At 37.0% G+C, this 26,345-nt stretch overlaps 1 protein-coding gene across 24 annotated transcripts in view; it reads right to left on the reverse strand.

The window, feature by feature from the left end:
- Positions 1 to 26,345, reverse strand: part of PTPRD (protein tyrosine phosphatase receptor type D) — a 1,423,918-nt gene that overhangs the window by 980,654 nt on the left and 416,919 nt on the right. For all 24 annotated transcript variants that reach the window (XM_075209451.1, XM_075209482.1, XM_075209417.1 and 21 more), the window contains exon 4: positions 7,137 to 7,194. The gene's annotated coding sequence lies outside the window, so the exon portion shown is untranslated. The remainder of the gene's footprint in view (positions 1 to 7,136; positions 7,195 to 26,345) is intronic.

The raw sequence follows: 26,345 nt of genomic DNA on the forward strand, positions 1-26,345 counted from the left end.
GAACACATAAATTATATTATGAACAGAGGCAAATAAAATCGTATTTGTAAAATCTTTTTAGATCTTACATTTTAGAAGCTTTCTACAAAGTTTGCAAAAGTACAAATGGAATGTCAACAGAGCTTTCTTTCAGCAGACGAATGACTGATCAGCTGCAGTGTTTCAAGCTGTTAGCTTTGATTTCACATCCTGAAGGTAGCAGTACAAATCACCATAGTGGCATATAATTGCAAGGAATTGCTTGGTTGAATTGAGAACAGCTAAGCCATTTCCAATTTTCATGTCCTTGATACGTGCAGTATGAAAGGGAATAACAGTAAGACATTATGCTTCACTTTGTATACACAATTTACTTGTAGAATTGTGGTTAATGGTAATAATTGATGATTAATTTATTGATAAGTAAGAATATTACATACATAATGTACTTGTGCTTGGCAATGCAGCTTATTTCATTTATTTTTTTATTTGCCTTATATAATTAAATACACATCCATTTCCCTAGACAACTCTACAATCAGTCATATATCACAAGCCTGTGGTTCATATTTAATTTCACATATGAAATACATATACAATCTTATTGCCATCACTTTTTTTTCATTTGTGCTTACAGTATTACAAGCTATCACAGTACAAAGCCATAATAAGCATTTATTAATAGTCATTTACAAACCTGGAGACCTGCAGACATGCAGTGCAAAAACCATCTTGTTTTGTTATGCATCTATTTTTGATCAATTGTATCCATTCTATTGGTTTGCACCTGGCTTAGCAGATCGTTATCATCATCATCATTTATTTATATAGCGCCACTTATTCCGCAGTGCTGATTCCGCAGCGTTGAACAGAGAACCCACTCACATCAGTCCCTGTCCCATTGGAGCTTACAGTCTAAATTCCCTAACATACATACACACACGCAGACAGACAGAGAGACTAGGGTCAATTTGATAGAGGCCAAATTATGGCATAACTTTAATAGTGCAAAATGTTTTTCCTTCTCTGAGAGCATGTGGGTTCATCAGACGTTTGTTTCTAAATGCAAGCTACCCACAGCAATGCTCCTCATATTAACTTTAAATGCAAAATCAAGATTTTGTGTTGTGGGATGTGTTTTTTTAAATTAAGTTCAAGGGGCTGAGATTGTGCATTTAGTTATATGTTTGTTTTTTAGTGGGTTCCTATATAACCTATGTACTACCACAGAATGACTCAATTTGTTATAGTCCCTCTTATATGCCAGATAATGAGTGTTGCCCATAACTTTCAATGAAATGTCTTTTCACCATCCAATAGCATTTTATAGGGAATAGCGTTTAGATGCATCCAAACATAAATATAATAAAACATTTATATATACAATCCTTTTAAATGTAGCTGGCAGATTCTTTTAAAAACAATTTTAAAATGCAATTTCTTATTAATTATTGTCATAATATTATGTTATTCCAAGATTTAGAAATTCTGATTATTTCCTCTTAACAGAGCACCTTTTAAAAAGTTTAAGAGTGGGAGGTCTATTAAATATGGAGAAAATAAAATAAATAACTTTGTTTTCGTTTTTTGGTGTATTTTTTTGCAATAACACGACAACAAGCTGTCATAAGGTGTAAAAACTACCAAGAAGATCTGTATGGTGCAATTGTATAGCTCAATCAACTATGTACAGTAGCTGTTAAGGAAACTGTTGTTTTCCTTATACAAAAAAAGTGTTTCCTTGTGTATATATAAAAATAAATTGTAATATACTTGCAGGTGCTGACAATGTAATTGCTTTGGGCAAATCAGTTTATATATTTGACTTTGTGTTTTGTTTTTGGTTTTTTTACATTAACAATATACAATAAGTGTAAAAAGAGTTATTCATTTTATGGGTCTGACAAAGAACAATTATTTACTTACTGAATTCACTGTCATTTATGAAGGAGATTTAACTCTACTTGGACGGCTGCTGATCTTACTGTGTATTTGACCATTATTAGCTATTTTTATAAACCAGGCCAAATTTTAAAACAATTAAAAATGAAGGGCTAGTCTTCTACATTTGTTACAGAACATTTTGTTTAAGTTATTTGCATAGTTATTTTTAATCCAAGTAATTTTGTGAAACCTTCATATGTGTGGTAGCTACCTCTATAAATGTGGTCTAAGACTTTAATAAAACTTAAAAGTTTGTATGTTTTTATAAAATGTGCTGTATGAAAACAATTGCAGCGCTGATAATAAGTGAATTGAATTTGATAAGATCATTATAGGCCATGTTGTTAAGTCTAATTGGGAGATGGCCGCTATAATCCTGTGTGTGGAGTCATCTTCTGACCCTGATATCAAGCCTTAGGCATTCCAGAAGTCATTCAGCTATAACTATACACTGTCCAGTTAGCCAAACCTGAATTTAATCACCGTTGTTCAATGCAGATCACCATATTTCTGAGAAAATTCAATCCCACATACTTATACGATATAGAGTTGCCAATATTTGTTTTGTTCTTGGACCGCATCACCTATGCTCATCATATTCAGTATTCTCAAAACAGGCAAAGAGCAATATAAAGAAATGATCATTAACATTGTGACTTGCCTCTATTATATATAATAAAAATCATTATAATGAGCAATAAAAAAGAAAAAATGGGGACATTGCCAGGCCAACTTAAACTTGGTACTGAGGTTGTAAAATAGAATCTGTATTATAATTTTATAAAGTCAAAAAGGGTATTTTACAAATGCACAAACAGTGCAGTCTCATGGTGCAAATGAACTTGTGTTATATTCTGTCCCTACTTTTATGTAAATGCATCTGTATTTACTGGCAAGCACTTGTATTTGCGTGCCAAGATGACAGTGCAGTGGGGGTGCAAACATTTCAAGATAAGGCAGACAAATGCATCTAGTGCACTCAAGTCGAAAACCGAGATTTCAGTTTGTGGGATAGGGTTATTTAATTGTGCTAAAAAGATGGAGAGAAATTCACAGAGGAATTCACTGCTTTGTTTGAAGACACATAACCTCTTTTTCCGCACAAAAGTACTTGTTTTCTCAGGCACCTCTAAGGTCCGAAAGATTGGGACTATATTATAATAATGGGATGCATTTTGCACCTTCCAGTTGAATTTCTTGGCATATTGCAAGACTTGTAATAAATATTTAGCTTTTTTTCCAGCTTTTTGCATGTGAAGACCTACTTGCCTTTGCTATTACTAACATCACTGATGGCGAGGGAACATACTGCTGTACTTCTGGGTAATGTTCTCTGACGGTTGTATCCAGAGCACCCGATCGGAGTCATAAGCAGGGTAATAAATACTTAGCTTTTTTTCCAGCTTTTGCATGTGAAGACCTACTTAACTCTGCTATTACTAACATCACTGATGGTGAGGGAACATTCCGCTGTGCTTCTGGGTAATTTTCTCTGACGGTTGTGTCAAGAGCACCCGAACAGAGTCATAAGCAGGGAACTGCAGCATTGGAACCGCTGAGACAATTAAGGGAGTTATATTAATTTATTTCCTCTACCAGTGGACATTCTATTGATTGCTATACATCATTCAAACTTATGGGCCGATTTGTTGGAAATCTTGGAGGGATTCCATTGTGACTATATCTTTATATGAACTACCATATATTTACTACAGCTATACGGACATACTCATTAATTTTGTCTTTTTATAGACACCATTTGTGATTCCATTTATACAGCTTTTAATCCCAGTGGTTTTTAAATGTTTGGTTTTTATAACCAATTTACCAATTTATGTATTTTATTTATTGACACATTAAAAGTATTTTTTTATATACTATTATATCTGGTTTTATGTATCCTGGCATGGTTTCCTTTGGTTTTTCAAGTTAAGGACACACCTATATGTCACTATTCAGTGCTGCTTTTTTAGGGGTTTCTGGTTATTTACATTATTGTAGAATGTTCTTGCTCACAGCATAAGTAAGTTGTCATGTCAATTATTTAACACTCTCATACATATTACTGAATGTAGTTTTAAATTGAGTCTTACACTTTCATCCATAGTTTTGATTATGTTTAGATTTTACACAACTTTCTACCACAGTTTTATATGGGCCGTCCCTTGGTTACTAGATAATGGTTGTCAATAATGATTTTCATGTAACTATCATGCAACATAACCAGACCCATCCTGGAGACAGGATGGGTCTGATGAGCATAAAGGGAACATATGCCTTGACAGTTTAATCATGAACATAAGGTGATATAAGTATTAAGTCCTTCTTTTTTTGTGCTGTGTTATAACATACGACAGTCACACTTCATGTAGAACACTAGAAAAGTATTGTGGTAAAAGCTTGAAGAATTACATAGGATTACTTGCTCTAATGCCATCTATAAATAAGCATATTCACAAGTCAAACATACAGTATATCATAAACTAAAATTTTTGTACTAGTTTAGTTGCCTAACTGTACAGACATTTCCTGTTCTGTGATTACATTTGCAAGTGACTTGCATATATAAAGTGTGCCAAGTTGTTCCCACTGAAAAATGTTAAACAAATGTTTGTAACTTACCATTCACAGATCAAAGACAAAGTTAACTATGCGTAATTATTACCCAAATCACCCAGTGTGCAAAACTAGTTTTGAACGTGTGTATAAATGCTGCCATCTTTGCTAATAAAGACAAATATCTTGGAGCTACACAAGAGGGGAACAACAGAAATAGGAGTCCAGGGTGTAAGCAAGTTTGAGAGGTGAGGAGGTGCAATATCACAGTGGAAACAAAAATCAGGTGGGAAAGAAAAGTTATAATTAAAAAAATCTGCATTGAGTATGTGCAATGCGGCTGTCTGTGTTATTGTATAATGAAAAGGTAATTCTCAATATATTCTTTTAGCTCTCTCTCTATATATAGGCAACTGCATAATTGCACTCCTTCAATATCATAGTCTTGTGTGACATTGCATGGCGAAAGAGGGACATGGCATAGTGAAAAGAGTCTATGATCTAAAATTTCGCAAGAATAGAGCAGAATTACAAAACTCTGTACCCAGGGCACAAACAACTAGTGATACCTACAGTATAAACCACAATATGTTAATCATTAATATCTGACTATGCTGCACAATTGGTGATAGTGAATTGTTATTTTTTTTGAAGTGTAATACAAGGTAATCTTTGATCACTTTTAACTCTTTTGCCTGGTAAAAGCGAGTCAGGGAAACGCGCGTCGGCGTTCCGCTCGCTGAGTTCAATGAAATAATTCTTAATCACGCTGCTTCTAAACATAGGAATAAGATCAGGGAGGATATTATGCCTTAACACTAGACAGACAGTTTTGGACATGATACGCTGGTCCTAAATCTCACAGCGCTAGCCTATAATAGCTTAAGAGTAAATATGCTATTAAACATCAATTAGGACATACGTGAGGCTGTGATGGGTGGTTGATTATCTATAAATACCTCACAGCACTCTCACGTTTCATGTAAACTTTGTCTAATGACTCCATGAAATAAAAGGAGTTATTATCCCTGTAGCAACAGTAACGTGATATGTTGCTATCTCATATCCTTTCAGCTACAATAAGGTTAATTAAGTAAACCTATCATTACTGTTGAGGACAACAGTGAGTTTGGTGTATATCTTGCTTGAATACCCAATCAGTCAACAGTAATTGAATACACTAGGAGGATTTATATTATATCATGATAGCAAACCTAATGGGTCACACATAAGGGTAAGGGTATATCTATATATCTATATTCATATAAGGACCTTAATAAATCTAGTTATTAAAACAGATGTTTCTCCCAAAAGGATTAATCCTTTCCCTCCAAGTATTAATCTAATTTGTTTATCTATATGTTCCTTGATAACCTGTATATAATAACAGGTATTCTAGCAGCGTGAGGAATATATATTCCTTTACAACATTTAAAATAAGATAATTAGAAGGATACTTTTCATTAGCTCAGTGAGGACTGGCAGTCTTCTCTGCCATTTTAATATTTATTTCATTTTTCACATTCTACACATTTTTGTATAATTTTTGTTTTTATTTCGCTACTAGCATGATTCAGGTATTCTCTAGGGATATTCAGATTATTTTAAAATGAACTAATAAAATGTAAGTTTTATATCTTTATAATCAGTGAGTGCCCCTACTATACATGTGGGTTTTTTTTATACTTCTTCTGTGTTTTGCACTTTTAACTCACAAATTTGTTCATAGGTTTAAAAATGATCGATCAACAACCAAACATTATGCTTATTAGAAGAAAGTTGTTATAATTACTGATCTATTTTCATATATTAATTGTAAATATTATTTATTTTTATTTATTATTTATAATTTATAATTTTGTTACTATAATTCATCTATAAAATACTTACAATTATCAAGTTTTTCCTAAAAAAAATACATACGTTATAAAATATCTCCAAAATTTAAATGTCAAACATTTTTATGCGCAGAAATGGTTTTTTTTTTAAAAAAAGGGGGGGAAAAAACACTTGGCATATTTCGACATTGCATGAAAATCATATATTGACCATACTAAAAACTATTAAATTCACCATTATGTTTTACTATTCTATCCTTCATATTATATGTAGGTCAAATGAGAGAGGTTGACTAATGACTGAGACACTATGATTAGAAAAATGAACTTGCCTACTGCTGTCGCTATCATTAAACAAAATCTGTAATACAAGTCATTAGCAAAACAATCAGAATTACTAATTCAGTATTCATTTAATGACTTTGATCATACCACAAACTGTATTCTAAAAAGATAAGAAGCTAATTTTCTTTGTAGAATATGCAAATTCCAAGCCAAAGAACAAGTGCATTTTAACTATCCCTATATTTTTTTTAAATAGGGATCGTTAAAATGTACTTGTTCTTTGGCTTGGAATTTGCATATTCTTCAAAGAAAATTGGATTCTTATCTTTTTTTAAATGCAAGATTTACACATACCATGTAACTAATATTTAAATATTTGGCCTTGGGGACGCCATTGTCAGGTGGCTATGCATTAGGCTTGACCCTAACATATGTGGCAAGCTTTACAATGCTCAATTAATCTGCGCCTTAAGGGACAAATACATTAAATACAATGCAATATGTGTTACACTTAAAGTGAAATTAAAGTCTTACCAAGAAATGAGGCCAATGTCTGGGAGGTTAAAGATTGATGATCTCTCTGAAGGTTTCCCTACAAAATACAAAAACAAATATACATATAAAAACATTCATATTGTGACCAATAAATACTTTAAATGGCTGAACTTATTCTGCCATATATTTAAAAATACATTGTTACAGTACATTTCTCGATTCTGTTTAGGAAATAACACCATGTTAAGTGCACAAATAACCAAAGTATAAGCATTGTAAACTAAAATAAATTATTGCTACAATTTCAACCAAAAAAGAAGGCAAAACCATATGACAATAAGCACAAAAAGGTATAACATACTAAGAGACATTGCATTACATTGCCTTTGGCATGCCTCCTGGGTGTAAATGAGGCACTGTCTTAAGTTATTTCACCATCCCGTCACTGCTTTCTTGAAGCTAATTAAAGAAAATAATGTAGCACATTTACTGTTTAACAGTTACTTTTCCAGTTACAGCATTTTTTTCTTTAAATAGCATCTGTGAGGAGTATTCCACTGTGAAATCAATACACTTAACCAGATTATAGACTTTCATTTGTTTTGCATGTACTCTGGTTTGCTTTATTAGCAGGTAAGGGCTTAATATTTGCATAGCCTTATTTTGGTGATAAAGTGTAATGAACAACTTTACAAACAAACCAGTTTACACAGAACTGAATGGCCTGTAATATGTATAGCACTGGAAATCATTCTTAAACACTTTTTATTATTAATAAAAGCAAAGGATAATGAATAATTTAGGCTAATTTGGTTACAGTTGAGGGCTAGGTGGCGTCAGTTTTCCTTCGTGTTACAGGAACTAAAATGTCTAGTTACAGCTCTGAGTTACACCTTAAATATCATTGCTGCATTTGAAAAGAAAGGCTGTATTATATGGTTACAAATTTATCCTAACTACATAGCCACGGCTTTATCTCAACTACCATCAGTTCTTAGAAGCTCCAGAAACTTTTGTACAAATTTATGAATGTTGGTCATCATCTCTAGACGAAGAATACTTTTGTATATATTTATGGATGCTGGCTATCCTCTCTAATGCAAAAATGGAGGTATTGCCCTACTGTCTAACAACCAGCTACCCACAAGGGGTTAAGTTCACGCTGTTGGGGATAGCTAATATGTAATTGAAAGAATATAAAAAAATATTAAAAAATATTAAAATATGTCCAAAGTACAATAGAAAATAAAAAGTAAATCTCAGCCAATAAAAATAACAATAATAACAATGTTATTAAAAATAACAATAATAATGTTCTGGATGATCACTACACCCCTCTGCAGCTCATTCAGGGTCTATTTGTACCTTAACATTAAAAATAGAGCGCCATTATAACCATTCCATTGCCTTTCTGTGGCTGGTAATCTTGCAGCTTTCCCATGTACTATGTGCTAAAGAAAACTTATTTTCAATGAAATCCTTGTTTCAGTAATGAACTGAAGGTTAGATTTGGAGAGCAAAAGCAAATACAGTTGGAACAACATAATTACTATAGATTTTTTCTGATTTTGAGCCATTAAAATGCACACATATATTTCCATGAGTTTAATATAAAATTGATAGACAAGCAGGAAAACACTATTAGTGTCATGTTGATTTAATGGGGGACAGGGTTGCAGTGCTTAGCAAGACTTTGCACCCAGCTCATCATAGGAGGTTTTCTGTGTAACCTGCAAAGGTGAGTACAATATAATGTCATCACATACTGTGATATAACCATCACAGTATGAATGTATGAATGTTGTGTGGGCTAACTGCAAAGCAGGTGCATTTGGCACCCCCTCTGCATTGTTGTTCACACCTCCTGACGTGGCCCCAGCACTAGGACCCAGAAAAGACACACCAAAAATGTTTGCTTAGCAACATAAGGCTGGAATGAGCAGAAGTGTGTTACAGTTAGAGACCCAGGACAGAGGATAGGAGGTCCCAGGATCCCTTAGCAATCTGGAGAGTGGGTCCATAGCCTGATACCCTGCTATGAGCATAGAGGCAGCAAACATGTGAAGTGTCACCCCCACAGAGGAGGGTTGGGCATGGTTGAGAGAACATTACAAAGAAAGTGTCAGAGCCACACAAGTGAATAGTCACCACCACAGTGGGGGGGAGGAAGTGTGAGCAGGGCTGAGAGAGAATAGACAATATAGAGATGGTCTGGCGTCCAACTTACTGCGACAATTATTGTACTGCATCGTGCAACAGCACCTGTGTGCCCACTTACAGACATTGATGTAAAACCTGCATGTGCATGGGCACAGATGCCCACACCCATAAGCCAACCAGGGCAGAGAAGAAAGCAAAGGTGAGGGGGTGCATTACCTACCCGTACACACCAAGACCACACACAGGGACAGGGGATTACATATGTTTACTATTGCAGCTCTCATTTGAATTAATATATTTCATTATGTTTTAGGAAAGGTAGTCTGTGTGTAATAAGAAAAGGTTTTTAGAACTATAAAGAATTGAGAAACATTGACTAAGACTGTTTAGAATAGAGAAATATTGCACAAATAATATATAATACCTTATTGATTTTTTTCCATGCAAAGTGATAAGATTGATTGAAGTTGACATGATGTATACATCAATGACACATGGGTAATCCGAAACCCATTTTGATACTTCCCTCTGACATTTGAGATACCCTAATGGGAGTCTGTTGCCAGACTAAGCACAGATTGAGTGCTGGCTGCCTTACTTAATTTAGTGATGAGTCTGAGTGATAATAGCAGATAAATAGAAACAACTGATCTTCTATGTATAGCACATAGAGCTTTATCAGCAGTTAACCAATATCCAGGAGATTATATTATCTAATAAAGAAAGTGATCCAAACACATCATGTTTTCAAGGACTACTAATTCTCCGTTGGATTTGCAATATGCAGCTTAGTGATAATTTGCTTTATGTCTGCTACTTTCAAACTCTGTCCTCAAGCTCGACCAGGATATGTTTGGCAATGTCGTAAGTAACGTACTAATGAGCGGTTTAACATCTGCCCATGGTACATTATCCATAATGTGAACATATGATAATAATATCACTATGACAAATGCAGCTACAATATGCACAACCTCATTCAATGAGCTCAACCCTATGCGCACACACATTATCTGCAATACATAATCTATGAGAATATTACATTGCAAGCAATTATCTAACAAAATAGTGAGTACAAAGATATAAAAGTGTAATGTAAATTGCAAAAAATAACAATATCCCAGTAAATATTAAATTTGCAGATCCACATAACGTATAACTGGTGCTTGCTCTGAATCCACTAGTCTGTGCTGTTGCCTAAGTTTTGAAGTAATGTTTGGTACTTGCTCTGAACACTGGATATCTTTCTTTCCTGTATTGCTGATATAATGTACACATGTTTTTCTTGCTACATTTTTACTGGTGATGAAAAATGTAATCTGCAATGCATGACAATCACATTACATGTTATTACTTGGTCTTAGCTATGCGTTTGTTTAGTATAATATAAATTGGTGAGTAATTAACAAATGACATGTTCTAGCAATATTCCGTTCCTCACACATTGATAGTGTATGTGCACAATTAGACATTCAGTGTGATCATTATGATTCTGTTTTATTATTTTTTTGCTCAGTTCACGTAACAGATGTTTGTTTATAGGAATAATGATTGCATATTACATAACAAGCAAAATAAGTGATGAATTCGTTTTTAATCTGTTTCAGGATTTTGATGCAAAGTTCCTAATATCACAAAAATGCTTAAATATTATATTGAACTTAATAAATGTGTGTTGCATAACTTACAAAACTTCTGACAGTGCTTCAAATCATATATTAACTATTTCAAATATAAGATAAAATGAAAGGTGGGAAAATGATAAATATATTCGCTTAATAAAAGGTTATTACCCCAAGGATGGTTGAATGTAAAACTGTCATTGTAAAGACATCTGGATGAGTTACTAAGTACAGTAGAATTTAACGGGTGTGTCAATCAAGATGGTGCGTCCGGTGAGACAGAATGACCTTTGTTCTGTTCAGCAGGATCTATGAATCTCTGTGCCTAGTTTCAGCTCCAGTAAGAGACAGATGCACCCTAGTGATTACCTATTCAAATTCTGGCACTAGAAATCAATTCCTGCCATAACTCGAATACAGGTGCAGTCTTGCTGTTCACCCTGTGGTATTTGAAATAGTGGAAAGAACAAGTAGAAGTTGCTCTAGCTAACAATCTTGAAAGAATTATATATCACTGTTTTAAATAAAATACACATGAACAGTAGTCATACAGACTGAGGAAAACTTCTGGGACACATTGAAACTATAGACAGATGGAGAAAACTTGTATCTTGCGTACCCTGATGCTAGTAATGCTGATTGGGCTGGATAACCCAAGCTACACCATACTTATATACACTGTTATGTGAGTGGTCAGACCTAATATAGCACAATCCTATGCATGTACTTAATGCCAACAAGTGCTGGATAGTGTTGTTTGTCTAAAACAAGCTTGTTCTTCCATATGAACTATTGTGCTTTTTTATGGTACTGTGCATACTTATGTACAATCACCCAATTAGCAATATCATTGTGCATTTGCATGGACATTTTACACAGCATTTCCGAATGTTGTACTGTGAATGAAATTTGCATGGCTATTAAAAGTAACATTTCAAATCAAGGTATTGCAAACAATTACATTTCTACCACACCTGTCATGATAATTAGAACTGTTAGTTTTTACTGTGAAAATACACTTAATACATTGGGGCTGTCTCTATTTAAGTGTCATAATTTACATTTTAACATTCATTGGTTACATGGTGCTTTATAGTTCATAGGCATTACATAAAGTGCCTAGGTGGAGCAAATGGTGTCTCATTGAAATTAGTGGATGAGTAGTGAATTACGCCACCTGTGAAAATGACTAGTTATGTTTGTACTCATCAAGGGCCTGATTCATTAATGTGCGCACCACACCCACCTCATCCAGCTGCCTATTTAAAGCACCTGTTCTGGCAATATGGTATCAGATCTTCATGTTCTGTTAGCCTGCCTGCTGCAGTTTTGGTTCCTGTTTTCTGTATTTTCTTATGAATCCTAGCATTCAGTTTCCTTGTGTTTCCATGTGTAATCTTGGTATCCTGTATTTGTTCTCAGGAGATCCTGCTATACACAGTCCTATGCTTCTTAGTTAATCCTGAAATCCTGTATCTGGTGCTTGTCAGCTAATCCTGGTTTTCAGTGTCCCATGCTTCTTAGCTAATACTGGTATCCAGTATCTGGGCTTTTTCAGCTATGCTTGTTACCAGTATCCTACCTCCAGACCTACTCTTCAATTACCAATTCCAATGCTTGAATCTGCCCAGCTTCACTGATATCTCCTTTTGCCAGTGAACACCCATCTCAGTTGCCAGTCTCGCCTGGTACCCTATCTGGGGAACCACGATCTGTGTGGTGTTAGCAGCAAAGACCAAACCCCCTTAGCGGTGGTTCCTGGCGAAAATCTTTCCCATGTTACAGTCTGTGCCTCTTTGATGGGTGGATTTAAATGAGGCAGATTGTGAGAATCCTGCCATTTCTTTGAGTTTTGTGACAGATACAACAAAAAACACATACTTTTGAGATGTCCAAAGCTTGAATTGGGTGCTGCTGCATGCACTCAAGCTTAGCATTACTGAACATTGACTACATGACGACGCCCATTCCCCTCCCTGTTCTGTCCATGAATTCATAGCCTGTTTCTAAGTAAGGATGTTCTTGCTTTCACTGGTATATAGTCCAGGTCTGAGCACTCGCAAAGCGATTTTATGCAAATATGGCATGTAACTGTATTACGTTCCTTAATGAAACAGGTCCAAAATGCTTTGCACATCAGGAAAGTCTCCATATATGCAAAATCTCTACCCCTTCCATTTACATGCCAAACACAAGATGAAAATTTAATTTTTGCAACATTGTGAATAATTTATCCCTTTATTGTGGAAATCCTGCACTCTGTTAGGGACATCCTGATCTTATCTATTCCAGATAGCTCCACCCACCCATAAAAACAGGTACAACATAGCATTTGAATTGTGACATAACAAGTTATTACGCACCGCTTGGCTTATTCATATTTGATTCACTTACAAAGGGAAGTTTTGTGCCTGTGCCTCTATTTAAACAAGTGTTTTTTAATATGCTCTGTGCCTGATCACCCACTATTGCACTCTTGTTCTACAGCAGAGCTGTCTTAACGCATGGGCACACTAAGCAGTTGCCTGGGGCGATCTACAAACAGGGGCACCATAGGCTTGCCAACTTTTCAGCATATTATTCTAGAAGATTTATTCAGAACCTTCAAACTTTCTTTATTTAAACATTTAAGTGGACTAGGAGGAGGCAGTAGGCATAATGTCTTAACAGGGTTTACAACAATTTCAAAACAATATAGTAGATGCGCGTGTATGTTATTTAAATAAAACTTTAATGAGGGGATATTTGCATATGTAGATACACATTGTGCAGTCTGCTAAGAAAAATCATTTGCTACCCTGGCACCTGTATGTGTGGGGCATTTGTGAAATTCCCTTGCATCCCAATGATAAAGGAGGGTGTAACATCGTAACCCCAAAGTGCTCTGTTTATGGACTTCAAACCAATTTTCCTATTGCAGATACCTGGAATAACTGAATTTATTAACTTATGAAAGAAGGTTTCTTTCTTTGACTTCAATTAATTTAAGGACCACTAAGTATAAAATTACATAACACTCATTCTCAAATATATATTTCAAATTTTCAGTAACTTGAACTGTGAGGCAGCGGATAAGAAGTTTAAATGCTTATTAGAGTGGATAAGAAGAAATGATTTGGTGTTGTACACTTTAATACAGTGGTTTAGAGTGACATAAACTCACATACCAAACAAATTGTTAAAAAATCTCCAGATATTTGTCAGGCATATTGTTCTTGTTACCATACATTTCACAAGATTTCTGCTTTCTATTCCTTTCAGTTCTCTCTATGATCTTTGTATCTTTTGTATTCAGTGCTTGATGCGATAGTATTAATATGTATCAGTCCAATAATCCTTATGAAATCCCTATCGCACATTCAGCTATTAGCCCCAGTTCACCACATTGTGTTAAGTGATATGATTCACATGAATTATGTATGTTTTCTGATCAACTTTGGACAAGTTACCATTTACAAACCCTCCTGAGATATTTTAACATTATTCCGTAATTACCTACTCGCTCAATATTTTACAATGAATGCAATTTACATGACTATGGGAGAAGTGGGAAGATTAAAAAAAAATGCTTGGCAAATAAAATGTAAAAGGCTCAGGCATGAAGTTTTAAAGTATAAAATCTTTATTACTGTGTTCAGGAAACAGCTAAACCAATGGTACAAAAACAGTTTACTGGCTGAGGAACATGTTACTGGCGGTATCAAAGTCATTAAGATGTCAAAACACATAAGTACAAAATGTCCAATATTTTGCGTGACTTCAAAGCATCAAAATGACAAGTTTAATGGATTTAAAAGTGTCGCTCGGAGTCTGTGTTGATTCCTGTTCTGTGCAAATTATTAGTTGGAGTCGGAAATTTCATGGATAGAGATCAACAATACAACTGTAGTATAACATTTGGGTCAGTTCATTAGTTTTTAACTTTATGGCTTTTAAAATTCTCACAGATTGAGCCAGGGCCGGACTGGGACTAAAAATCAGTCCTGGCATTTAAAGTACACAGGCCCACCTCAGTTCCAGCAGGAAAAAAAACGTGTGCCACCGCGCAGCGGCGCCGACAAGTGCGTGGCCACACTGTGTTGTGGGTATGGCCAACATGGGGCATTGTTACATACATTATAATAAAACATTACATTTATCACACCTTCCAGCCACATCACGCCATCCTCCCAGACACATTATGACACCCCCAGCCAACTGTACTTATCTATGCTTCAGGTGCTGCTGACATCCATCAGGGTGGGAACTTCCTGTAGAGTGAGCAGGGAAGCTCTTAGTCTCACGAGATTACCAAATCTTGTGAGACTTAGAGCTCCACAGCTTGCTCTGCTGTGTCCTATCCAGAGACTGGGAGCAGCTATCCACTCTCTCCTGCTAACTAGAGCTGGATTAACGCTTGGGGGGCCCAGGGTATTTAAGATATGGAGCCCCTATTATGCGCAGCACAGTGGCTACGTGGTAGCACTTCTGCCTCACAGCACTGGGGTCAAGAGTTTGATTCCGACCATGGCCTTATCTGTGAGGAGTTTGTATGTTCTCCCCGTGTTTGCGTGGGTTTCCTCCGGGTGCTACAGTTTCCTCCCACACTCCAAAAACATACTGGTAGGTTAATTGGCTGCTAACAAAAATTGACCCTAGTCTGTGTGTCTGTGTGTGTGTGTTAGGGAATTTAGACTGTAAGCTCCAATGGGGCAGGGACTGATGTGAATGAGTTCTCTGCATAGCGCTGCGGAATCAGTGATGCTATATAAATAAATGGTGATGATTATGTAACATGGTTATTATTTTAGACAAATGTTAGACAAATACACAGGCAATATTATGTGCAATACTGTTAGTTGCACGCAGCTCTGTCTTCACAAGCAGTACAATGTGAACCAGGACATACCTCCCAACTGTCCTTGTAGTTGGAACAAATCTCACTAAACGAGACAGTCACCAAAATTTGGGACTTCCCCACCAGATTCAGGACAGTTGGCAGACTGTCCTGCTCTCTCCTACCTGTTCTTGTCACTATCACCACCTGTGGCTGTTGGTGTCTTTAGTTGCTGCTTGTCTGGATCCTGGAATGTTAGAGGCCCTATTTGGAAAAAAAAAATGGGTACATGTAATTTAGAACACTTCAACCAGCCCTGGGGGTAAATGTATGAATCTCCGGATTCTTCATCTCCGGCGTGTTCAGCCTCTTCAGCGCTTAAATTTAAAGCGGCGCTGCATTGTAAAGGGAAGTTTCCTTTTACAATGCAGCGCCGCTTTAAATTTAAGCGCTGAAGAGGCTGAACACACCGGAGATGAAGAATCCGGAGATTCATATATTTACCCCCTGGTGTTTAATCAATACAACGCATGTTTTATTATTAGGCCTCCCTCCAGCCTCAACATTAAAATACTAGTATTCATATTTAATAAATAATCCTATTTCCCTCCCTCCAAACAACCCCAGCAATAAATTAAATAGCATTTACGTTTAAGAAATATACCTATTTCCCGCAACCATCACTGCCATTAAATAATTCATATTCACATTTAATAAATAGACATTATTTTTCCCCAAAGAGCCCCACTTTCAATTAATAGCCCCCAAACCACCCCAACATTAAATTAAAGGTCCAATCACTCCTTCTTAAATTGCTAGTCCCAAATATTAAATTAAAATGATCCACATCACCCCACAAATAAAATAGCACCAATGAAATAATTAGCCCCACCTAAACTCCACTATTAATTTAATAGCCTACCTCCCACATTATATGAACACTCTCCCCCTTCCCTCATGCCTGAGTACGTGCCCCCAATTGCTATTAAGCCACCATAGAGCTCACAAATCATATTATACCACAATACTGCCCCCAGTTGATATTATGCCACAATAGTGCCCCCAAATAATATTATAACATACATTAGTGCTCCAAATCATATTATGCCATACAGTAGTGCCCCAAACCATATTATGCTATACAGTAGTGCCCCAAATCATATTATGCTGTACAATAGTGCCCCCAAATCATATTATGCCCCACATCATATGCCATACAGTAGTGCCCCTAAATCACATTATGCCATACAGTAGTGCCCCCAAATCATATTATGCCACAGAGTGAACATATTTACACCACTAAATTATATTTGCATACACTGTGAGTTTATATATTCATTGGGAATAATTATGGACCATACAGCATCTCTCCCTCCACTGAGTGGCATCTTGTCTCTGCCCCCCCCTGAGTGGCATCCTGTCTCTTATTCCCCCCCATCCCCTAAGTGGCATCCTCCTGCCTCTTCTCCCCCCCGAGTGACATCCTGTCTCTTATCCCCCCCCCCTGAGTGGCATCCTGTCTCTTCTCACCCCCCACTGAGTGGCATCCTATCTCTTCTCACCCCCCCCCCCTCTGAGTGGCATCCTGCCTCTTCTCCCCCCTTGAGTGACATCCTTTCTCTTATTCCCCCCGCTGAGTGGCATCCTGTCTCTTCTCACCCCCCACTGAGTGGCATTCTGTCTCTTCTCAACCCCCCTCTGAGTGGCATCCTGTCTCTCCCCCCCCCCCCCCCCCGAGTGGCATCCTGTCTCTTATTCCCACCCCCCCAGTGGCATTCTTTCACCTCTCTCCATTTTCTAAGTGACATCCTCCTCCCCCCATTTAGTGTACTCACCTTCATGTCTCTACTTGTTTCTGCTGTCTTATGCCTTTTTCTGCTTTCTTCTGCTGTCTGCTCCTCTGACAGCTTGCTTCCATTTTTCTGCAATTTCGGGTTTCACCCAAGACATGTGCAGCGCTGCGCGCGGCACATTTCATCTGGTGGCTGGTTCCTGGGGAGGAGCCAGACACCAGGAAGCCTGTCAGTGACAGGCTGTCCGAAACTGACTGCCCTGGGTGGCTATACAAATACTCACATGATCGCTGCGCAGGGGACCAGACTGGCCTAACTGACCATCGGCCCTTCTGGCAGTGCCAGATGGCGAGTCCGGCCCTGGATTGAGCTGGTATCCTAAGCGAAGTGAACAAAACCACTTTGCTGATACAACATTGTCTTCTGACTCACAGAAGATGACCGCGTAATATCCCAGGATTCCAAAGGATTCAATCTATCCAAATGTATTTTAAAACCACATTTAGCTACACAAAAATAGTTGAGCCATGAAATATTGTTCTATTTGTGCAAGATCTGAAACTATCCTGTTTCCTAGCACTATTTATGGAATAGGAGAAGTATAGAAGTCTTCCAGGTTTAATAGATTATTGGGATTTAACTGGATCTAGAGATTGATTGTACAAATTTGAATGGAAATATATTTTCGGGGAATTTCACCCATCACCATTCAAAGTCTATTCATTTGTATGTAATTTACTTTTTCATTTAATTAATTTTCTTTATTCTGGCAAGAATTATTTTTGTACAATAATGCCACAACAAGATGAGTCAAAATTGTGAGTGCAAATGAATCAGGTCAGATCTTTCATACCATTTCCATTAAAACTATTACTAATTCCTCTATTAGTGCAATACAGATATTTCTACATAAAGACATGCATAATATACCTAGTGAGTGTAGGTATTTTTAGATTAATACATTATATTTATTGTCAACAGTGGTTTAATGTGGCCTAACAAACAGCAATATCAGGAAACTGGCCTAATACAGTTAACACAAAACTAGAACAATGCCTGGAAAATGAAAGGAATAAATATCAGTTAATTATTATTGGTCATACCCATAAATCTGGTTAGCAGAGTATCACTATCTGCTTGAGTATGTGATCATATGCCAACTACACGTATAGGTCCCCCAAATGATCAAATAGCAGAGCCTGAGCTTTGAATGGTTGGATAGGACTATGGTGTACCTACATGTAGAGCCAAACTGTAAATAGATACTGACGTCAAGCGCTAAAGCCAAACATTACGGTTGATGTTGGTTTTTACGCCAGCAATAGATAAACTAGTACTGATTGCACTAACAGAAAGCAGCATTATAAACTGACTCTACAAGCTCCACATTACAGAAAACACTATTAATAGGCACACTCTGGACATCATTTAGAGTCGGACGCAAAGTCTGTCTAAGAAGTGTAGGAGTGGGAGTGTGACGCAGCTTGGTAGGGTATTACGAGTGGCAAGCAACCCCGCAACCCACTCGTTATACCCTACTGAGCTGCGAGCAGTTCCTGCAGCTAGTTAACCGCATGCGCCACCTAATTCCTACCGCACAGCTTTAGGCGTTTTTTGATGTGTGTTGCGTCTGCGCCTCACTGCGACTAGGATTTATTTACATGGTCACGCCTTCACAATTCCGCATTACGCCCTTTCTCTCGTAGTGAGTCGCAAGCTGTCGCAAGTGTTAATTGCGTCCAAGATGCAGGCGGATATGGTTCTTGCTGCACATACGTGATAGTGTTTTTTGTTCCATGCACCTAAAACGGACTTTGCGTCTGACTCTAAATGAGGTCCTCTGTGTTTTAAACAGAGGTGATAATCATGTCCATAGTTGTCCAGCAACTAAATACGGCACTAAAATGTAAACTTCAACCTTATAATGATTTTATCCAGTCAGCTATATGATTTATAAAGCAAAGTATAAAATGACTTTTCAACTATGCTTCAGACTAATTTGTGACACTGCTGCTAATACAATTAGTAATCTTGCCTATTGGATGCTGATGGATCAGACATCAGTACTGGGGCTCCATCTCAATTTTGCTATGAGGTCAAGACATTTCTAGTACGCCCCTGGGGATAACATAGATACAGTTTGCTGTATGCAAATTCCGGATCATTCACAAACAAAAACAAATGTAGTGCAAGGTCTGCAAAGTCAGTTTGATTTACTTCTATAGTGTAGATCCTGTGTTTTGCCGGTTTTCTGGTAACATCAGTAAACTGATCTGTCTTCCATCTCAATGACTGACCAAAATATATCTCATAAGTAGACTACTCACAAGCCGTGTAGTAATAGTTTACTACTGATTGGTTGTATTTGTTATCAGACTATTTAATTTGCTGCATTGCATGAGTCACTTACAGTACTAAGTTAGGGTGCAAATTTAGCTAAAAAGACATTTTGTTTATATAAAGTGTAGCACAGTGACTAATTCTGTGTCAATATGGTGCAAAAAAATCTGACACATTTGCTATCTAATACATCTTATTGTCTTCAGTTTAAATTAAATGTTCATTTAATTCATCATTAAAATATGAAAGTGAAAAAAGTTAGTAATATTACAGCCCGAGATGTTAATGTTTATATAGGAATAGTATGTATAATATATTAGCTGTATGTTACACACTGAACTGTTTTCAACATGTATATAATTGTGTCATATCATATTGCTTTGCTGTTGTTCTGTTATCTAGAAGGGAAAACTGCACTGTTTGCATTATTCCCACTCCTTTCGGGCACGGTAATCTGTCTTTCGTAGGTGTACGTTAATCCTTCTTCTGCCATGCTAGAAAGATAGTAATATTTCTTCACCTACATGAATGACACAATAATTTTTCTTCTTCGTCAACGAACACTATAGCTTCTCCTATTCTCTCCTACGTCTGGGATTCCTGATCTTTTCGACACTAGTCAAAAAAAGTGCCATCATTTATATTCTTGTCCTGCATATAATTTGTTGCTCATCTCAATATGCATTCAGATCTCCAGGTCACCCATACTTAATAATACTCCTGTGCCACAACAAACATATGCAGGCTCATTTGCATATTAATAGCCATTTGTATTTGCATTATTAATGGCAATCAATACACCTGAAAATAATTGAAATGTTATGGGAAGACACGCTTTAACACCTGCTTATCTCTGTTGTGTATTTTGATTTATTACATGGTGAAAGAATGTGACAATCTATATAAAATCAAGCTCTCTAGAATGATATAAGTAAGCTTCTCTTGTAAAGGAGTTTGTGAGCTATTACTTGTTGTAGTACTAACACACACACAATTAATTCGGCAGTGCTTGTAAACTGAAGACAATTCATATAATATTACTGATTGATACATTCAAATTACTGATTGACTGCTGCATCATAGTTATTCATTGTATCACTGTGATTGGTTATCTCATTGACTACATGGAAAATTAATTACAAAATAATAAATTGTGCAATTTTCATAGACTATTTTTCATTTTAATTTTATTTTTATAGGGTGACAAGGTAATCACTTTTTCTAAACAATTACTTTTGTGGGGGTCCCTTCCCTCAAACCGTTACCAATTGCACAATTACACTGCGCCCCATACTCCATGGCATTATGTGGTAGCAGATGAAGACAACCACATAATTTGATGCACTGCTAGAAGTGGAAGGAACCACCTGTCATATTTATACCAATTTGTTGGATCTAAGTCCTTTCAGATGCAATGCTTTCCCCTGGGTCCCTGATACAATAAAGTTTGGGCACAGCTACTTCATGCAAACACTGGGGATATAAGACAGGATGGTTTAAACATTCCAAAAATAGAAAACCTCTTTAAAAAACTGATTCACTCACTGCTACTTGTTCATGTTCTTAGGGGGTAAATTTAATTCCCTAAAGCTTATGTGTTATACTTACCCATTTGTTGAATGCTTCATACCACCCACTTTTTAATATTTACCTATATATTCTTATGTAACTCTACTAGTTTTCTTGTTAGTCATTATTTTTTTAAAAAAATGTCAAATATATGTATTAATGTATAGTGAATAAGATAATACAATAATTTGTCTACTATTTGCGAAATGTGTCTTTTTTAACTTCTTAATGACAGAGGTGTTTATACCTTCATGACCGTACTGAATTTCTTCATTTTAATATTCGTCAAAATTGAATTGATAATAACGTTTACCTACTTTATGTTCCCAAGGCTTTTTTACATAGTATTTTTAGTAGAATAAAAATAAATCTTACAATTAAGCTGAATATGTGGCATCTAAGCTTATGTTACAGCATGTTAAAACATCTGTAAGGATGACATATCGCAGGAGAGTAGTCCTGGTACTTAATGAATCAGTCCCACTGTGTCAAGTAAAGCAAAAAAAGGAGTAAATTTGCACCTTGCAAAACCATGTTGCAATGGATGAGGAGGTAAATGTATAATGTGGGGACAGATTTATAGTTGGGGTATGGCATGTCCTAGTTCAATTTTAAATTTTAGTGTTAAAATAGAGTTATCAAATATTTGTGTACTACATGAAAATACAGCCAGTATTTTCCTTACGTGCAAAAATAATAAACTAATGGCACCCCTTGCATTGTAACATGGTTTTCCAGGAGCAAATTTATGCCTTTCTTTTGCTTTAATGAATCAGGCCCAGAGGCTCTCCCACCTGCTGGTGGACCCCCGATGATAATGTTACTGGGAGTTTTCCTAGTGTGTAGAGGTTTGCATACAACACACAATACAGCATTCTGAGACAGAATGCTATGGGCCTCATTTATGGAACTGCAAAATGGCCAAATCTTCTTTGGTGGAGCTGTGCATCTCAATTTGTGCAAAATTGCCACCAAAACTCATACATTTGTGGAGAAGTGGACTTTGCACTGTTCAGTGAGAAGAATTGGGTGGAATAATTCTTGCCCAATGTTAAACAAAACATAAAACATACAAAGGTGACACATGTAATTGAGACAGTTCCAATTTCCCCTGACTCTCACTTTAATACATAAATAATACTAAGCCAAGCAGTATTTTAGGAGGAAAAATTTAACACTGTCTTTAATGAAAGAGGTAGTTATAAAGCTTTTGGAGGTTGAACTTTTGATGTGTTTACACATTTACGCAATGCATCCTTTGGGAGTTCTAACCTCATCATCATCACTTATTTATATAGCGCCAACATATTCCGTAGCGCTTTACAATTAGCCTAGGTGCACCTTTGAGAGCAGAGAGTAGGCATGCTCCTTGAAGTATGTTGGATGGACCACTTCGGCACATCAATGCAAAAATAAGGCATTGTACTTTGTGAATCCAGAGCACTTCATAAATTCATCTGGTGATTCCTGGTTCAAGTGAGGGAGGCAAGCAAAGAAGTATCCACCTATAATATATACAGGATTCAGGAGCTGCAGTGTTGCACAATTGCAGCAGGATGTAGTTATTTCTTTATGTCAGATCAAAAGGGTTAAAGAAATTAATGTATTATGATGATTAATATTATTATGACAATAATAATAATAATAATAATAATAATAATAATAATATATTGTGGTGTAAGTGGTAATTGCTCACTTAATTGGAGTGTGTGGACCTTAGAGTCGGATGCAAAGTCCGTTTTAGGCGCATCAAACAAAAAACCACTATCACGCATGTGCAGCTAGCACCATATCCGCCTGCATATTGGACGCAATTTACAGTTGCGACAGCTTGCGTCTCACTACGAGAGAAAGGGCGTAATGCAGAATTGTGAAGGCGTGACCAAGTAAGTAAATCCTAGACGCAGTGAGGCGCAGACGTAACACAAGGCAAAAACGGGCTAAAGCTGTGCGGCAGGAATTAGGTGGCGCAAGCAGTTAGCTAGCTGCAGGAACTGCTCGCAGCTCGGTAGGGTATTATGAGTGGGACATGACTGGGGTTGCTTGCCACTCATAATACCCTACCAAGATGCGACACACTCCCACTCCTACACTTCTTGCACGGACTTTGCGTCCAACTCTAAATGAGGTCCTGTATGTTTATTAATGTATATTTTTCTGCTAGCGATATTTTGAGGAGAGATTATAACTGATGGTGATTAGAAGCATTTATTGGTGTTTTATAACATTTTATGTGATACTGTGTTGCAGGGGCAGGCTGGGCCGGGGGGCAGGGGGGCATCTTTCCCCTGGGCCGCTCAGTCTAACTGCTGTTTGGGCCGCCTGCAACCCCCCCTCCCCCCGTGGTTGCAAGTGGTGCCACCCGGATAAACTTAATAGTACCAGCGGCGCACAGACGGCCGCATCAAGACACTCGATGCGGCCGCGTCATTGATGACGCGGGTGCATCGCATGTCATGTGATGCGGCCGCGTGTGCGCCCCCGGGCTGAAACTTGCCAGCCCGCCCCTGCTGTGTTGCATTGTAATATATGCCCTTTATGCTACATTAAATCTTTGTAGCTCTTTGAGATAATTTTTGCCTGCAATTTTATTGTTACAATACAATATCTACTAAAAATAGAGCTGTAAAAAAATATGCTATTTAGACTAATACAGAAAAAAGGTTGCTAATAATGACTGCAATTCTGTGATAACCATTGTGCGTTCATTTATTCTAATAACATCGAGGTGCGGATACAAAATGTATATTAACAGGAAAATAATATATGCATGGAAGAGAATAAAAAATGGTGGAGTCTTCTCTTTAAACAAAATAGATGAGCTTTTGTGCATCACAGGGTGATTGGGTGCATGGTTTCACAACAATTCTCTGTTTTCACACTAGAAAATGATGGAGTAGAACAATAGACTAGGGTTGCAATTGTCTTTGAGATCCCCTGATACCACCACATACATTTTGTAAAGAAATAGTGATGCCTGCGGAGATCTAAAGATAATATTAAGTGAGTTTGTGATACTAAAGCAGCAATCCAGAAGCCTTTTAATCAATCTCAGTATTTGCAATTTCAGATGCCAATTAGGCACTGATTAACTATGGGTTAGAAGGGTCACTGCTAATGCACAGGCATGGAGGTGTCCTTGTCCATTGTTTAAACAAAATAATTTTATTAACACAGGTTTTAGGATCTCCTGAATTACGTTAATGTTTCTTGCTCCAATCCTAGTCGGTACCCTAAACTTAACCCAAATAAACATTTTTATTTTAATATAAAACGTGCATTGATTTGATGCTTTTACTGAAATTGTGTACTAATGTGCGTTTTACTGGTTTGTTGTTTGATGTTTATTTTTGACCACCTTAGTCGCATCTCTTATTTAAGAGAAAAATGATGGCTGAATAGGACAGTACTTAATGATAAAAATATAAAAGTTTAAATGTATTTGACAGCTTGTAATAAGGGTGCCAATAAAGTGATACAAGGCTGGGCTTTGGAATTGCATTTTCTTCCCTACCAGGTGCATTTCTACGCCTTATACCCCATTCATACTGCACCAAAAACCCGGGTTTTTGCAGAGGCACGCTGAAAAACCTGGGTCTTGGTGCAGTATGAATAGTCCAACCACAAAATCCCGGGTCTAAAATCCTGGGACTTAGACCCTGGATTTTGCGAGGGGTAATTCCCGTGTTGGACCCCGCTCATCTGCAGTATGAATGGTGCAACCCGTGTAATTCCCGGGTCTCACCATTCATACTGTAAAAAAAAAAAAATTGTGAGGTAAAAAAAAAAGATTTTAATTAATAAAAAATACATAAGAAATGTTTACTTAACTTATTTTCAGCCAGCGGTGTCTCTGGTGCGTTGCCGGCTGTCAGGGGGACCTCTGGGTACTAAAATTACGTCATTTCTAATGGACTAGAAATGACGTCATTTTAGTACCCAGAGGTCCCCCTGACAGCTGAGTTTTTTAACACTTTTTTTTTTCTAAAACCAGGTGCAGTATGAACCCGCCCAACCCGGGAATCTTGTTATCTATACTGCCCTGTGCCCCGGCAATATCCCGGGTTAACAACCCGGGATATTGCCGGGGCGGCAGTATGAAAGTGGTATAAGTCTGCAAATCGTTGAGCATTTGCAGAGAGCCAAACCAAGAAGTTGGTGCACACTTTGTTTTGAACTAGGTGAATAAATAGGTGCAAAGCTGCTGCACATTCTGTTGTTAAGAAATGAGTCTTTTATTTGTGATCAGTAGTCCAAACTGCATAATGAATACACAGTAGATATTCCACATTTGAATCATAAATTTTGCACATTTGGCCATGTATGTACAGTCCTACCTGAACCATACCAAGCAGCTGGATACATTGACCGTCATCGCCCAAGTTCTACTGATATACTATGCCCTTCCATATATACCAGAGATGGAACTCAAAGATTGTAGCATCTGAACTTCGCACCTCTGAGAAATCACCTGTCCTATTGTGAAAAATTAGATCCACACAAAATATTGTGTGTAATGCTTATCCCTAATACACAGTGAAAATGGATATTATCATAAGCTGGCAAAGCAAAAGCACAAGAAGAAAGGGGGGCTTAGGCGCAATGGGTTATGCAAAAACGGTTGGTGATAGGTTATGAAAAATACAAAATAAAAGAGTGTAAAGACAATCTGGCAGTTCTGAAAATAGTGTATCCCAGTCAATAGTGTTGTTGTATTATGATTGCTGTGAGATATGTTCCTGATTCCAACTAGTTAGAACTTGGAATAGCCCTGGACCCATCTGTACTTGATTTCATGAATGAAAAATCACACTACAAAAAATTATTTTATTATAAACTTTTTCAACCTTGTTTTCCATTTTGCACAATAAAATCAAAACGTTGTTTAAACATATTACAGATTACAGTGTGCAAAGAGCCAAATGTAAAATGAAAAAAAACATGAGCC

This window comes from Mixophyes fleayi, chromosome 1, assembly GCF_038048845.1.
Source record: "Mixophyes fleayi isolate aMixFle1 chromosome 1, aMixFle1.hap1, whole genome shotgun sequence".
NCBI classification, from domain to species: Eukaryota; Metazoa; Chordata; class Amphibia; order Anura; family Limnodynastidae; genus Mixophyes; species Mixophyes fleayi.